Raw genomic sequence first — 18153 nt, 5'->3', positions numbered from 1 at the left:
TAGTTCAAATGAAAACAATGGACAACATTAAGTCCTAAAACATGTAAAAAACTAAGTACTGTAGCTAGGATAGGAAAAATATTAAAAATGAAGAGCTTTCAGTTTTATGTTGATCAATAATCAATATGCAACAAACACCTGTAGTTATTTTTCTCATACTTTAAGACTAACAAGAAATAAGATTGATAGTGTTAATCCTCTCTAAAAACAAGCCCAGGACCTTCAGATTTATTCAACACCTTCCCTAAGACAAAAGGAAATTTAATTCATACACAAGATACTTTTAAAGCTGAATATGAAAAAAAGCAAACATTTTTAAATATAAATGATCTAATTATGCTTCAAATCACTCCCTTTACAATCTCACCGCTAACCCAACGCACTGACAATGTGATACTCAATATAAAGCCACAACGAACACCTACCTCTTTATTCCATCGCTATCACCACAAGCTAGACAAACAACCTTCTCACCAGAGGATAAAATCCAGGTAGTATTAAAGCAGTTCCCAGTTACACTTGGATTCACACTCTGAATAGCTGTCTGCTCCTTGTTCTTTCACTTAAGCACCTCATAATGTGTGTGGGTGGGCCTGTGTTACGCAAAATAGGTAAACACTACATAACTCTAGATTCTATTGGCTGAAGTCAGAACTCACTTCTCCCTCACCTCCTCCCTAAGGAAGTCTGTGGCCCAAAAGGGAAGAAGCGGAAGCAAGAGGAAGTACAGAACAATTTTTAACACAAGCTTAATTTCAAGTTACAGAATAGGCATTTCAAAAGAGAGTATTCTATTTCTTAAAAGCCTGCCTGAATTAACTGTATAAATGCTCCATAAACATTAGATACATCTAAGATACTGAACCACTTTTCATGAGTTTAACAGCCTATTTAACAGACCGAACTTCAGACTCAATCTGTTAAGAAGCATTCCATTTAAGAAAACAGAAGAATCAACACAACTCATATGTAAAGAAAGAGTGCCCTTTCAGCACTATTAAATAAACCAGGTTTTTTTGGGTTCGGTTATAAAATACTACATTACCCCAGGCATAAGACAGGTGAACGTTCAATCATATTTTCATTTAATCAAGCTTGTTTATTTCTAGCTTTATACTTCACGTGATTAGCTCAGTGCTTATGAACGTGGAGAAACAACAGCAGTACCCAGAGGTGAGCTGGGATTGGACAAGCTTCATCAAACAGCTGCTGAAGGCACCCTTCAGGACTTTCGCTGTTCTCACACTGGTAAGCTCCATTTGAGGAGTTACAGACTGCAATTCCAAACTACCCCATACCTTTTCTTAAGGGAAAAGAAATTTTTTTTTTCTTCTGGTGAAGGGCTGTGTGTGGAACTAGTCTATTTCTGTACACAGCCAAATGAACCTTAGTACTTGCTTTTAAGATGTTTCTCTCAAAGCATGCTAAAATTAAATCGAGTAAGTGCTGGTTCGTACCTGTGGCACTGTGAAAAGCTGCATATGCAAATCCTCCATGCCTCCCACCCATTAAACGGACCATTGAAATGAAGTCTGTTGTTGTATGCCATCCAGTCAATTACCACTGATAGCGACCCTATGTGACAGAGTAAACTGCCCCATAGAGTTTCTTAGGCTGCAGTCTTTACAGGAACAGATCACCAGGTCTTTTTTCCCATGGATCCTCAAACTACCAACCTTGTGGTTAGCAGCAGATCGCTTACCTATTGTCATTAGATGCCGATATTTTCTTATTCAAGTTCTTTAGCAGCCCTGAAGTGTTCAATCCTATGGTAAAAATAACCACTCTACCAGAGCCCTAAAATTGGCACTGATATTCGTGGTTCACAGCCACCTATGTAAATGGCCATCTAATTTGAGACCTAATTCCATTACACAATGGTTGAATGATATAACTTGCTAATCACACCTGACTGAAAAGTGCCCTTGCTAACTTTAAATGCAATCATTCTAAAGTCCACCAAAAATACATTATATCTTGGAAAAAAAAAGTCATATAGAAATACTTTTGGTGGTCCTAGTCTTTATGCCGCGCCCTGGTGGTGCAGTGGTTGAGAGCTATGGTGAGCTATGGCTGTTAACCAAAAGGTAGGCCAGTTTGAATCCACCAGCCGGTCCTTGGAAACCCTATGGGGCAGTTCTACTCTGTCCTATGGGGTTGTTATGAGTCAGAATCGACTCAGAGGCAATGGTTTGGTTGGCTGGCAGTCTTTATGCAGAGTTTCTGGAAGGTACAAATGGTGAAGTGCTCAGCTACTAGCCAAAAGGTTGCTGGTTCAAACCCATCCAGAGGTTCCTCAGAAGACAGGTCTGGGAGTCTGCTTCCTAAAGGTCACAGTCTTGAAAACCCTATGGAGCAGTTCTACTCTGTGCACATGGGGTTGCTATGAGTCAGAACTGACTCGACAGCAACCAATAACAATCAACAGTCTTTACACAAAGCCTTCCCACAATGTGTCCACAGGCCAACAGCTCTGGTTCACAATTGGGTTATGGTTTTTAAGAGAACATCACTGTTATGGTTCCTTGTCCTCTAATGCCTTGGCACAAAATGAACCGCTCTCTCTCTCTCATAGCTGCAAGTCTCCTTCTGTTGCTTCCCAGCATTCCATAACTGTGTCACATCCCCTGAAGCTGTTCTTCAGTACATTTGCATAATGTCTGTTTTGCTCATTCTGCTGGCAGCAGGCCTACTTAGGTTGCTGTGAAATAAATCTGCTCAGGTATCTGCTTTTGTCCAATGCAGATACACATCCAGCCCAGGAAACATACCTGTAAAGATGATCTGGGCAAATTCTAAGATTTTGCTACTTGGTGATCCTGCCTTATCATGTGATTCTAGGCTGATGAAACTGCTCAAGAAGCCGGACATGACAGGTCTGATACTCATACCAAACAGAATGTACGTAGTTGTGACTGACTCTATGCCGTAAACTTGATTCCATAACAAAACCTGAGGAAGGCCTGTCATTGTTTGGACCAACATACTGACTTTTAACTTTAGGAGTTGCTTCTTGCTCAACCCCTGGGGCAACCGAGATATCAATAACTCATATGACATCAGCATTAACTACCTTAAAACAGGGGCATTAAGAGTATAAAAATTCCTTACATATTTCAAGCTCTGTGTTTATAGTAAACAATCTCCTGAGGGAATATATTTTTCTTCAAGAGTTCTAAAAGAAGACATTGAAGAAGAAACCTCCTTATTTTCTAAATGATTATGATGAGCTATTTTTACTATGGGACAAAGACTCAAAGAAGGATTAGAATTAAATTCTAAGCTTTTCTAATCTGAATTCTGACTACTGATTTTTTTAAACAACAGTAACAATTTTTATTTCTTTTTGCTTCTCATGATATGCTATACTTACAATGATGTCTGATTAATAAGATCTTGGGCGCCAATCAAAACCACAAACACACACACAAAACTTCAGTGAGTTTTCCTGGCTGGTGGGAATCAAAGTTACCAAACTTTGGCAAATGGTCCCTGAATCTCAATGTCCTTTCCCCACTCTTCCATATCCGACTGTGCTTACAGGTGTCTAAAACTTCCTTGTCTTCCCCTACAATTTGTGAACCTCTGATAATTGTAGCAGTTGAACTTAGGTACCAATGATAAAGAACATTTTTTAAGTTTAAAATTGTCTTAAAATCATTCCAGAAAAATAACAAAACAAAGTACACTTACCTTACAATTTCTAAGCCTTTTAAGATGTTTCTTTTCTCACACCGCTATTTTTCTTATTAGTAGTTGTAGTCTTGGTTTTGGTTTCAGCTTTCGGCACAGCTGCCTTCTGAGAGCCTGCTTCTTCTTTAATGACCTCTGAAGACTTCCAAGGATGCAAGCAAGGACTCATTCCTCACAGTCCCTTCACCTCTAGCCACACCTACAGCAGGTGTGTAAATTATTTCTTCCTTTAGTTCCACCTCATTGGTGGCATTTCGGTCATGTTCCTCTAACCCATACGGGGACACAGAGAACACTGGCTTGTCACAGTCAGTCTTTACTGAATATCTACATGTACCCGATTTTTTAACTTACCAAATCCATCTAACTCCAACCCTTTTGAGGAAAAGGTAAGTCAGGCCTAAGATTTTTCAACAAGACATCAATTCTTCCTTATTAAGGGCAGGAAGAAGAAAAAAATCATTGGTGCTACTGCGTCATATAATCACATTTTAGGGCTGAAAAGAATCTTTAACCTGTTCCACTTGGTCAATTTTCTTTTCAATTGACTCATTTTTCTGGAAATGCCCTGATTTTGCCACCATGTTCGAGAGACAGTTTTACTGGATATCTAATTCTTGCAGGCAATTTTTTCCTTCAAGACTTTACATACGTCATCCCATTGCCTTCTTGCCTGCATGGTTTCTGCTGAGTAGTCTGAGCTTGATCTTACTGACTCTCCTTTGTGGAAGACTTTACGTTTATCCATAGTCACTCTTAAAATTCTCTCTTTGGTTTTGGCAAGTTTGATTATGTCTTGGTGACTTTCTTTTGGGATCTCCCCTGTGTGGGGTTCGAAGAGCTTCTCAGATAAATTATCTTCCCATCTTTGACAGTATCAGGGAAGCCTTCTGCCAACAAATCTTCTCAACAATCCTCCCTGTACTTTCTGTCCCCCTCCCCCCCGATTCTGGTACTCCAATCACTTGTAGGTTATTCCATTTGACAGAGTTCCACATAATTCTCAGGGTTTATTTTTTTAAAATTCTTTTATTTGATTTTTCCTCAAATTGGTGTCAAGTACTTTACCTTCAGTCTCACTAATTCTGACTTCCATTTCCTCAATTCTGTTCCTATGACTATTAATTCTGAAATGTTAATCTTTCGGATTTCTGTTTGCTCTCTATGGATTCTTGCAGCCTGTTAAATTGGTCATCATACTCTTGTATATCCTTCTTAAGTCCCTCTGTTGCATTGTCCGCGTGTTCCTTGGCTTGGTCTGCGTTTTGTCTGATCTCCTTCCTGATCTCTTGAAGAGCTCTGTGTATTAATCTTTTGAATTCTACCTCCAGTAATTTCGAGACCCTATCTTCCTCTGGGAGGTTCATTGATTCTTTGTTTTGGTTGCTTGCTGAAGCCATATGGTCTGCCTCTTTATGTGATTTGATATTGACTATTGTCTCTAAGCCATCGATAAGTTATTATATTTATTTATTTTGTTTGGTTACTTGTACCCTAGCTTCTTGTTTTGTTTTGCTATGCCCGAATATGCTGGTCTTGTGAGCTAGTTTGATTATCAGCATCTTTGAAGCTCTCATATCCTGTCAGCAGGTGGTTAGAGCTGTCACTAGGTATGTGAGCCCAGGAGTCTGTTTACTTTTCTTGCTTGAATTCAGCTCAGGTGTCCACATTGTTGGTCACCAAGTATATGGTGCAGGCTCTCACCTACAGTTCCAGATTGGCAAGGCTATGTAGGGGTGATTGGAGTAGGCACTGGTATCTGGCTGCTATAGTCGGTTATGTGCTGAGCAAGGTAGGGGGCTGACAGCTGCCCGTGAGTCCCTGGGTGGAAGGTGTGTCCCTGTTCTCTGGAGTGCATAGGTGGGTGGGTTTTGCAGCCAAACTTTGGGCATCCAATGCTGTTGGCTGTAAGGACTGGGAGGCACTGCTTATTTTTGGACTCCTGTCAAGGGTGGCTAGGTGGACTGGGTGGAGCTGCCAGTCCTCAGGCCCCTGATGTGGGTAGGTGAGGGCCCTGCTTAATAGGCAGGGTAGTGTCAAATGTCATGAATCTGCCACTCCCCCTTAGCTGTTGCAGTTGAAAATCGGCTTTAGATATATACCCTGTTGTACTGTGCTAATGAGGGCCTTTGCTGTTGAAATGGGCCCACACAGGCCTAGGCAGGGGTGAAAGGCATTCAAAGACCTCTTATGCTTGTGCCTAGACAAAGGGCTGTGCCTGCTCTGAGTTCCTGGCTTAGGTGAGCTGGCAGATCATCTTTTCCTGTTTGTCAATTTGTTCCCTCTCCAAAGCTGGGAGAATGGTTCAGGGCGTAAGACGGGTCCCACTTTTGGCCCATGTGGCATGGCAATCGCTGAAGCTGGACTGGGGCCGGAGCAGAACAGGGGAGGTAGCAGGCAAATGGGAGAGAGGGACTTTCTCAGAGGGTGGAAGGGTTTTTTTAAAATCTTGTGTGGTAGGTTAGACACTTCCACTTAACTTTCGCAGATTCAGCGCCACTTTCCGCTGGTTCCGCAGGCTTGCGCAGCCTCACCGATGCTGCTTCTCCCAGTGTGAAAAATGCATCCCAAGCGCTACTGCTTGCCTCCGCCTGTACCCACTGGGCGATCCAGCCTGCAGGGTGCCAGCCAGTTCAGGCCTGGCAAATCCTCGCTACTTCTGAACTGTCTCACCCTCTCACTGCCACTCAGTCCGACTCCTCAACTTCATCTTTGATGTTCAGGGCTCCTGGATTGTCATATACAATTGACTCGTTTTTTTGGGTCTTTGTCATAAGAGGGACCACAGGAAACATCTGACTGCTCCGCCATCTTGGCCTGCCTCTTCAACTGCCTCATTTTTGTAGATGAGAAAAATGTTTACCCGGAGAGGGTAAGTGATTTGCTGAAGGGCAGAGGGCTAAGAAGGAGCTAGCTAACAGACCTTTTGTCTCCTATGTTAGAGTTCATTTCATTATGGTAGTTTTGGAGGTGGTTATCACAAGCACTGAAGAACAGTCAGCCAATAAGTAACTTATACCTCGTATTACATGATATGGCCAAGCGTTCATCTTTAGCTCTGTTCCTTCCTGTACATGATTATTATTTTATACCATAGAGAGAAACCTGAAAATGAGACAAAAGTCTGATGATAGGCATACCATGGAGATTTGTTTCTTTTTGGACACCAGATGGAGCATGCCTCTCTGAACTGACTGTTCACGCTCCCGCTTTGTGAGCTCTGCTCTCCTGGAAGTCTCCTTCAACAAACAAAGGAAATCTAGACCTTAAAAGTATTGCCATAGATGACCTACAGAATGGGAAAAAATATTCACAAATCATATACCTGATAAGGGACTTATACCTACAATATATAAAGAACTCTCACAACTCAAAAGTAAAAAGATAAATAACCCAATCAAAAATGGGTAAAAGATCTGAACAGACATTTCTCGAAAGAGATATACAAATGGACAATAACACATGAAAAGACGCTTAACATCAGTAGCCACTGCCAGAGCCAGTTGCCATCAAGACGACTGCAGGTCACTGTGACCCCACGTGTGTCAGAGTTGAGCTGTGCTCCATAGGGTTTTCCATGACTGATTTTTTGGAAGCTGATCACCAGGACCTTCTTCCAAGGTACCTCTAGGTGGTCTTGAACCCCAATCCTAACTCATACCAACCCCAAAGAACAGAGCAGAACTGCCCCCATAGGGTTTCCTAGACTGTAATCTTTACAGAAGCAGATCACCAGGTCTTTTCTCCCAAGGATCTGCTGGTGGGTTCAAACTACCAATCTTTCAGTTAGCAGCTGAATGCTTAACCATTGTGCCATCCCTTGTTAGCCATTAGGGAAATGCAAATCAACACTACAGTGAGATACCACTTCACATTCACCGGGATGGCTATAACCAAAAAGTCAGATAACAAGTGTTGACAACGGTGTGGAGAAATTGGAACCCTCATATACTGCTGGTGGGAAAGGAAAACAGTGCAGCTGCTTTGGAAAAGTCTGGCAGTTCCTCAAAACATTAAACAGTTACCATGTTGTTGTTGTTGGGTGCTTTCAAGTCAATTTTGGCTCAGCAACACCATGTGACAGAGTAGAACTGGCCCACAGGGTTCTCATTGTGGGAGCAGATAATGAACCATTCCACTCCTAGGTGTATACCCAAGAGAAATAAAAACATATGTCTATACAAAAACTTGTACACAAGTGTTCATAGCAGCATTATTCAAAATAGCCCAAAGGTGGACACAATCCAAATATCCATCAACTGATGAATGGATACACAAAATGTGGTGTATCCATTCAACAGATTATTATTTGGCAGTAAAAAGAAATGAAGTACTGACAGGCGCTACAACATGGATGAACCCTGAAAACCTGTGAAGTGAAAGAAGCCAGTCACAAAGTACCACTGTCTTTCACCCTTCCATATTCATAAACTCGTTGCCTTCAAGTGCGTTACAGAGTAGAACTTTTCCATCGGGTTTTCTGTGATGTAATCTTTAGGGAAGCAGATTGCCAGGCCTTTCTTCCATGGCACCGCTATGTTCAAACTGCTAACCTCTAGGTTAGTAGTTGAGTGCACTGTTTGTGCCACCCAAGGACCTTTTCTAGATTACTATGTCCCACTGAATGCTTACTAATGATTTCTTCTAATGACAGCAGTTGTGGGCTTCCCCTGCAATTTAAATGTTTGAGTAGTTTTTAAACTGAGAGCTGTGGTCTCCCTACTTCTAATTTTGTGCACCTAGAGTCAACAATGGTTCACTTACTAACTCAACAAATATTACTGAGCATTCACTACAATGCCAGAAGCTATGGGAATATTCAAACTAATACAAAAGGTATGATCCTCTACACCATCACATACTCACTGTTTGATTATGAACAAAGGTATAAATCAATCACCCCAACTCACATCAGTATAGGACAGGTGCCATATTAATGGGAAAGACCGTAAGGACTGTGAGACTTTTAAAAGTGTTACCACTTAGGTGGAAGAGGATCCAAGGAAAGCTTCACTAAAAGGGGGAGGGGTGGGGAGGGAATTCGAGTTAGGCATTGGAAGGCAGACTAGATTTTGCAAAGTGGAGAAAAGGCATTTCAGGTGGAAAAAACAACACAAGTCAAGATAAAAAAGGGAGGAGAAACACCACTGTGTGCTCAGGAAAGCGGAGGTCTGTATACGCCCTAGAGTGAATGGTTTGGGTAGGAGAACAACGTCAACAGTTAAGTTTGTGGAAATAAAGGACCATGTCTTTTTAAGCTCAGTGACTATCACTGAACACTAAATAAATATTTATTAACTGAATGAGATACATCTGGAATGATAAAGAAGCACCTTTTAATACAGTGGAGTCTTAGGAATCAGGGGGAGTCCCTGGGTGGTACAAACGGTTAACGCAACCAGGGAACAACTCAAAGGTTGGGGGTTTCAGCCCACCCAGGGGCGCATCAAAAGAAAGCCCTGGCGATCTACTTCCAGAAAAGAAAGCCACTGAAAACCCTGTGAAGCAGAGTCCTACTCTGGCACACAGAGGGCTGCCACGAGTTGGAATCCACGCGGTGGCGACCGGTGATGGTGGTGGAGAGTCCTGGCAGAGACACTGCACTTCACTCTGGAGTTAATCAGAAGCCTTTCAGCAAGGTTTCAGAAGGGAGAAGAAAGTCAGCACGCACTGAGTATCTACCACATATCTGGTGCTAGAACTCCGCACACGTTAAACTCAAGAGATCTTCACAACGGTCCTATGACGGATGAGGAAATTAGGATAAATAACTTGTTCCAGGTCATTCAGACACTTAATGACAAACTTCAGATCTGAATTCAAGTCTGTCCTACTCCAAAGCATATGCTCTTTCCAACATACTACACTGCAAAAAAAGAAGAAGAAGAAGAAAATAAACAGTAAAACCAGGGCTGGAAGTCTGGCAAACATGTCTAGAACAAAAACATTGTATTATGGTGGTATATCTGGGGCAGTCTGACCTAAAATATAGGCTAGCCAGCACACGTAAAATTCACTTTGGGAATTCTTGGTAAGTCATCTCAGAACAGATTAAACTGATACATGAGAGGTCAAGCTGAAGATGGAGAGGGAAAGGCGTGCCATATGCACTGAGACAAAATGAATAATGCAACCAGAGACTGATACATGCAGTCTGGCCCCTCTTTCCAGTTACTGATTATCCTCACGTCTGGAAATTTTTTACTGTTTACTGTCCAGCACTTAACCGTTTACACCACTCAGGGACTCCTGTTAAAGGAATAAGAAATCATGTATAAAGCTGGAGGCTGCTCATTAAACTACTAAAACTAGCCTGGCCAAAGTTAATCACAAGGAATCCATTTGATGTTGGATATGGTGCTCGTATCTTAGGTATTGAGAATTCGGACAAATTTAAGCACGAGTTGACCTATGGAAGGTAAGGGTTGGGGTGGTGTGGAGTGGCACAAAATTAAAGAAATCACTCACTGATTATGATTTTAAATATCTGTACAACAAAATATAAAATCTCCCTTAAAAAAAAGCATGGTTTAGTTCAGTGTAAACAAAAGATATGACAATTATTGATTCCTCTTTATCATCTTGACAATAATAATAATGAATGTTACTCTCTGAACAATGGAAGACTACCAGTGCCAGAAAAACATTCCCTTAAATCATGCTAATTTGCAAAATCCCAGACTGTTACATAACCCTTCTGCTGATATCTGTTAAGCAACAACAACGAAGTATTAAATTCCAAAAGCCACACTGATTCGAAAACTTTTCAAAGCAGCACAATTCTGCATGAAATTTGTTGGAAGACTATGTTTTAGTAACATCCTGCCATGTTTACTACAGAATGTTAGAAGGTGAGTCAGGTTTTTAACATTTACGAATACAGCTTGAACTGGTAGTAGATGTGTTCTGAAACTTTTATTTGTTGTGTTAAAAGTATACTCATTTAATGCTGTTTTGACTGTTTTTCCCCAAACATGCGACAACGGCATGTTTGTCAACCATAGTTCTTCTTCTTGCTGTCAAAGGATTACTGTATCCTAAACTGAAACTAATCTGGAAAATCTAGGTTGTTGCCTCAGTTAACATTTGAAAGTCAGAATTTAGCTTCTCTCTAACTACATTTATTACGTCTGCTACAGCTCTTAACTAAGAGGTTGGCAGTTCGAATCCGCCAGGTGCTCCTTGGAAACTCTAGGGGGCAGTTCTACTCTGTCCTATAGGGTCGCTATGAGTCGGAATCAACTCGATGGCAGTGGAGTGGGTGGGTGCCCACTAGACAGTAATAGATCCTTTTTGCAAACTGGTTCTCCATCTTACATACTTTTTTCCAATCAATCATTTCAGATAAAAACAGACTCCCCAAATTGATGTAATTTACGATCTAGATTCCAGACTCTAGAGACCTGAAGATAAGGACCTCTATCTGTTAAATCCAGTTTCATTTTAAGTAATTTCAGCTCAGACCATGACGTGGTAGATGATTCAACCAGTCTTCCTCACACTCAAAATCGAGAACGTATTTGTATCAAAGCTAAGATGCAAAGATGAGTGTGTGTGTGTATTGCTGTAAAGCCCAGAAAAATTATCAGCCTTACTCTGAAATTTCTAAAATTCAAGACAGTTGTGTAAACATTATGGAGCGCCCACAATGGGTCAGGTCCTGCGCTAGGAGTTACAAATTGAAAGATTAATGAGAAACATTCCTGTTATAAAAGAGCTAATAAAATTAAGAAAAACACTCTCCTAAATTTTTTCTTGAAATTTCCTATTTTAAATCGTATCATAATAAGTCTTACGAAGTTATACATGCTACATTTATATGCTTTTAAACTAAGATTTGCCAATGTTTTAAAAAGCAATATATACATTTTCTAAGTCCCTGGGTGGCACAGGCAGTTGACGCTTGACTACTAACCTAAAGGTTGGCAGCAAAAACCCACCCAGCAGCACTGGAGAAGACCTGGTAATAGCTTCCATGAAGATTACAGCTAAGAAACTAGATGGTGCCTGGCTACCACCAACGACTGCCCTGACAGGGAACACAAAAGACAGTCCCCAGCAGAGCAGGAGAAAAATGTAGAACAGAAGTCAAATTCACGTAAAAAGACCAGACTTAATGATCTGACACAGTCTGAAGAAACCCTGGAACTATGGCTCCCAGAAACTCTGCTAACCCCGAACTAAAACCATTCATTCATGAAGCCCACTTTTCAGACAAAGATTAGATAGGCCAATAAAACAAGAATTAATACATGTGAGGAACAGGCTTCTTAGTTCAATCAAATATGAGACCAAATAGGCAGCTCCTGTCCGAAAGCAGGACGAGAAGGCAGGAAGGGACAGGAATTGGACGAATGCATAGAGAACCAGGGGTAGAAAGGGGAAGTGTCCTGTCACATTGTGGGGACTGTAACCAATGTCACAAAACAATATGTGTATAAACTTTTTAATGAGAAGAAAAAAAGATTACAGCCAAGAAAGCCCTATGGAGCAATTCTACTCTAACACGTGGGGTCACCTTGAGTCGGAACTGACTTGATGGCAATGGATTCTGGTATACATTTTAACTGCTGCCAAAATTTCTTTCTCTCCTCACCTTCCCCTCCCCACTGAATAAAATTCTTCTAGTCTTCCAGGACCTCAAAATTTCTTAAAATTCTACATTTCTAACCAGAGTTACAGACTGAGCTGGACTAATGTGACATCTGGAGTAAGTCTTTTTAAAACAACTCTTATTTTTCTTCTATTGTTACCTTTATTGTGTCTGGATAGCTCAAATAGTTAAGCTCTCGGCTACTAGCCAAAAGGCTGGCAGTTCAAACCCACCCAGAGGTGCCTTGGAAGACAGGCCTGGCCATCTGCTTCCGAACGGTCAGAGCCTTGAAAACCCTATGAAGCAGTTCTACTCTGCACACATGGGGTTGCCATGAGTCGGAACTGACTTGATGGCATCCAACAAGCTGTTATCTTTAACGATTTACCCTAATTATGCCTCGTCTTCACTGCAGTTCTAGAGTATATGATATATAAACCAAAAAAAAAAAAAAAAAACCAAACCCAGTGCCGTTGAGTCAATTCTGACTCACAGCAACCCTATAGGACAGAGTAGAACTGCCCCACAGAGTTTCCAAGGAGCACCTGGCAGATTCGAACTGCCGACCCTCTGGTTAGCAGCTGTAGCACTTAACCACTATGCCACCAGGGTTTCCATATGATACTTGGAAACTCTATGGGGCAGTTCTACTCTGTGCTATAGGGTCGCTATGAGTTGGAATCTACTCAATGGCAGTGGACTGGATATAGCATTTTAAATTTCTACACAACTTTGAATTTCATATACCTTACGATTCTTGGCAAGGATTCTCTATTAAAATTTTCACATATGTCAACTTGTCAACTTGTCAACTCACAGCAATCCTATAGGACACGGTAGGACTGCCCCATAGGGTTTCCACGGAGCAACTGGTGGATTCAAACTGCTGACCTTTTGGTCAGCAAATGCTTAAACCACCATGCCACCAGGGCTCCTTACATAAGTTAATGTGATTGTTTTTCATAACAGAAATATAAACAAGATTCTAGTTAACATATTGCTCTTCCTCTCTCAAGGCCTTGACACAAATATAAAATTACTGGTATTTGGGTCTATTAAACTTTTTTCTTTCTTACCTTCGAGTATTCTACCACCATCACTGTGTTTACTAAGCCAAGGATCTACAACGTCAAAGGGCAAAGCTTCCTATTCATTCTAGCTAAATCAGTTAGGTTATTCACACATTAAATGAACAGTTGCCAAAAGCCCTTTTTTATGGAATCAATAAAAAGCAATCTTATAATAAACATTTATTTTGTTTTGAAAAAAAAAAAAAAACCCAAGGTTCTCAAATTCACTGTATTACTTTGTGACTCCTCCTTCACTTGCCTCCAACATTGTGTAGGTGGAAGAAACAAACCAAGACATACAGAACAAAACGTGAAGTCAAGGGAAATTTTAGACAGCAATAAATTGTGAAAATCACTTAAACTTACTGTCAGAACAATCTTTTGTAGAAAAACACAAATGGAGGCATTTTTATATATCCCTGGCAATCAATTAAAAAATATTAGGCTCAGAATACTATAAATTCAGAGATGTTATTTGTTTAAACTTATTTGGACTGTTTTTCAAATAATAAGTCAATAAACTGAATTAGAACCATATTTGAATAGGCTTTGCCAGGTTTTCTTAATATCTTTTTTAAAAGACTTAAATTGTTAATGACATCAAATATATTGATGCACCTTTTACTATCAGATGTGATTATGAAAGTTTTCTTCATTAACTATTCTGCTTGTAAATTTTCCAAGAGAACTCATTTCAAGTCTGCAGAGCAGTGAATTACTTAATATGGCCTTTCTAGCCATAGTCTTTGTTACTCTCACCAAATGACTGGATGGGACCTTGCAAATGAGGTGCTTGTGGCCCACTAAGGTGATTAGATAGCTTACCGTTAATGTAAATAAGGTACGTGGCACTCTTGTGGGGGCCGAGCCATGCAAATAAAGTATGTGGAACCTTAACAAGGGGATTGGTCAGTGTTGCCATCCTGCTAGGCTTACAATTAGCCATCCCAGAAGCAGGAAGAGAGGATCTCACCACAGCCAACCAAGAAAAGCAGGAGTGGAGTGCATTCTTTGGATCCAGGATTCCTGTGCTGAGAAGCTCCTGGAACCAGGAGACTGAGATAGTTGTAACACTGAAGACAGCGAGAAATGGTGGCAGAGAAACAGGGGAAGCAGAGGCAGAAGACTGACAGGAGACAGTACGGTGGGCTTTTCAGCCCATGGAGCAAGAAAGCTGAGTGCCTTCAGGCCGAGGCTTACTGGTGGAGTGGGGTGCCTCTGGGTACTCAGCAGCTAAGCTAAAAGAGCTTTGTAACACTTGCAGGGCAGAGGCCAGAGAGAGACCTGCCTGAGGGCATGGCTGAGAAGAGGCTGCCTGATTGAAGAACTGGATCCTGAGCGTTCCTGAACCCGAACTGTAACCTGTTACTTCCCTAATAAACCACATAACTATGAGTATGGTCTGTGAGTTGTGTGTGGCCACTGTACGGACTCATTAAACCCAGCAGACAAGTAGAGGGCGCTGTAAGAGGGACGGCTGGTGACAGAACTGGTAAAAAGGTTAGAGACAGGAGGTATGACTGACCTTCACATCAAAGGGATAAGCCTCGAGCTGTTAATCTTGATTCTCCTTTCCCCTTGTGAAGTTATCGAGGTCAAACGCCCCCGCCATGCCATCCTTACAAGTTGCGCTGTATTTTATAAAAGCCTATTTTAAATGAGCTATCCTTTACTTGTAAAATGCTTAAAGACATTGTCATGGTCTGAACTGTGTCTGTCAACTTGGCTAGGTCACGATTCCCAGTATTGAATGACTAGCTACCATTCTGTCATCTGATGTGATTTCCCTATGTGTTGTAAATCCTATCACTATGATGTAACGAGATGGATTAGCGGCAGCTATACTGACGAGATCTACAAGATTAGATTGTGTCTTAAACCAATTTCTTTTGAGATATAAAAAAGAGAAGTGAGCAGAAAGACATGGGAAACCTCATACCACCAAGAATGAAAAGCAGGAGCATGTGTCCTTTGGACCCGGGGTCCCTGTGCTGAGAAGCTCCTAGATCAAGGGAAGATTGGTAAGAAGGACCTTCCTCCAGAGCTGACAGTGAAAGCCCTCCCCTGGAGCTGACCCCTGAATTTGGACTTGTAACCTATTAGACTGTGAGAAAATAATTTTAAAGCTATCCACTTGTGGCACTTCTGTTACAGCAGCACTAGATAAGTAAGACAGCCATATATAAAAACAAACAATATATACTGCCAATTCTAGATGATGTAGGATACACAGTCCTCAATTACTGGTATTGCTAATCCACATAGAGTAACAGAAATTTCTTTAATTAATGTTATTAAACTAGCATCTTTTACAGGCAATCTATGTACTATTAAGTTTTCATGCAAATCACTAATTACCTTCAAGAGACACAATTTTAATATAATGGAATATTTGCTAGAAATGACTCTTAACTCTATTACTTACACTATGAAGAATTATTATGGTGGCTGAAATGTAAAGCTCCTCATGAGACGTGTGTCAACTCAGCACTAACACTTTTAATTTTTAAGCTTTAAACCATGTGTATTTTAGATCCACCATAATTTAAATTCTTTCCAAACTTATAGTGACGTGGCTGTTTCTCTATCATATATACTACACATTTTTGACAAAAATGTAGTACGTACTCAGTAAACAGTAACTGTTGTTAATACTATCATTATTCACCTGTAAGAAATTCTGATAATCCTTCAAGGCCTATTTGAAATGCCTTTTCCAGTTGGGAAGTCTTTCCTTACCAACTGGGTGTAATCTTTTTTGAACTCCCATCATTTTTATGTAATTCTTTTATAGACCTTATATCTAGTTTTGTTTCACAGTTATATACAACCTTGTGCTACCTCCTACTACGCTGAAAACTCTTCCAAGGGTGAAACTGTCTTGCTCATTTTGCAGCACCTAGTACTCGAAGTATAAAGAAAAAGAGGATGTTAAATAAATTTCTAATTTTGTAGATAAAGCATTAACAAATACTTCTACGGTGTCAAGAAATTTAGAAGGAAAAAAAAGCAAAATTTCTCAAAGGCTATAGAAGGTTAAAGCCTTCTGGTGATGGATATACTCATTTATACACACATTAACATAAGAAATAGGAGGAGCTATCTACATGACTGTATTAGAGGATGAAACGTAAGTATCATTTTCTATTTCATTTCATATTTTTGGTATCAAAAAGGAAGAGTAACCATACAATACATATCTTATTTACCTTTTCAGTAAGAACTCAGTTTTCATTTTCAGACTAAAATCAGTCAAAGAAATCAACATGTAAAGCCCCTGTTATAACCTTCAACATCCCCTACTCCTACTCCATCTCTCCCCAAGGCCCTGAATCTCTCGGAGAGGTCTTTTTAAGTTTCTTGGTCTAAAGGTCAATTTACTTAAGGCACTAAAGCAAAGTGTTCACCTAGAAAAACATGTTAATATAGCTTTGAAAACACTGTCCTACATCACAAGAACTAGCTATTAACAAATATCATTTATTGCAGCTGATGGAAAAATTAAAAGTACAGTGTTTGCTAAAGCAGCACCAAATTTTTAATTCTAAAACATCTTCAAAGTTCTTCAGAGGTGAAAAGTCCTAGCAATTCCCATTTATATACTGCTTTAAAATGGTAATTTGGAAGTGAATGTGTACAAACCCAAACTGGTATTAAATATAATACTAAATCAGAAAATAACTGGCTTTTCCCAGTTGAGTGCTAACCCTTAAAATGGTAAAGGTAGTACTAAGTGTCGAGGGCATCTATTTTCTGTTGCCTAGCAAACATCTACCCTTCCTCTGGTATAATGATATCCTCATTTCCTTTTTGGAGAAAACCAGTTCACATGTATTCGATGGAACTGATTAAACTCTCAAACTTGATACCTGGGCATCTGGTTCAGCTCCAGACAATCAGAGATTCACATTCCCCTGGCCACCATGGTAGTGGCATATGACCCAGTCAGACCAATGAGATGTGTGAGGCTTTCGCTGGGGCTTCTAGGAAAGAGACTGTCACTCTTCGCAGACGAACATGCCCCTATGAGGGTTGACATAGGAGGGGCTGAAGCTATCTTTTGCTCATGCAGTGCTCGCGGATAAAGCCAATGCGGAAGAAACATGCTAAGAAACATACTGAAAGTGAGTCCTGATGACAGTATTTTGAGCCTGGGGTTGACCCCATTCTTGAAGTCACACCAACCTTGGACCAGTTACACAAACCAATAAGTTTCCCTTTTTTGCTTAAGCCAGTCTGAGTTGAGTTTTCTGTCCCAATAGAAAGAGCCTTAACTGATAGACCAACTATTTTAAGTGTTTGTTTCCCTAAGAATAAATCCATTAGGTCACTGAATTCAGTCCCCAAAAATATGATAAAAACAGACTTTCCTCCTCATAGATGATTCTAGTTTTTCAAAGTTTACCCACCTCTCTAGTTTCCCCTTCCCCCAAGTTCAAAGGCTACATGACTTTACATGGTCTGACTTTATATTGTCTTAATACACAGGAAAATTTTGCCACAAAGGAATAAAACACCCACAATGGAAAAAAAGAAAGTAACAACAAGCAACTGGGGGGGGGAGGGGGCGTGGGAGGGTGGGGTGGTAAATCACTTACAGAAGCTTTAAACAGTAACCAGATGTCCTTTTTTACTAGAAGCCTAAATGAGTGTCAGAGACTAAAGCTTATGAAATTAAGCAGATTCAGCTACATACAGAATCTAATACAAAGACATCAAAAGATTAAAATCAAAGTTCCTATTCAAAAAGCAGCTGATAAAATTAAAATTCACAGGAAAACTCCTTGGAAGCTGAAA

At 40.4% G+C, this 18153-nt stretch overlaps 1 protein-coding gene across 2 annotated transcripts in view; it reads right to left on the bottom strand.

Moving 5' to 3' along the window:
• Positions 1-18153, bottom strand: part of PELI1 (pellino E3 ubiquitin protein ligase 1) — a 62087-nt gene that overhangs the window by 30034 nt on the left and 13900 nt on the right. The window contains exon 1 of one of the 2 annotated variants that reach the window (XM_049856524.1): positions 426-3210. The exons of the other annotated variant lie outside the window; for it this stretch is intronic. The gene's annotated coding sequence lies outside the window, so the exon portion shown is untranslated. Of the gene's footprint in view, positions 1-425; positions 3211-18153 lie in introns of those variants that run through there. 2 annotated transcript variants of the gene reach the window in all.

The sequence above is a fragment of the Elephas maximus genome, chromosome 17 (genome assembly GCF_024166365.1).
Source record: "Elephas maximus indicus isolate mEleMax1 chromosome 17, mEleMax1 primary haplotype, whole genome shotgun sequence".
Lineage (NCBI taxonomy): Eukaryota > Metazoa > Chordata > Mammalia > Proboscidea > Elephantidae > Elephas > Elephas maximus.
This window is presented reverse-complemented; position numbering and strand designations above follow the sequence as displayed.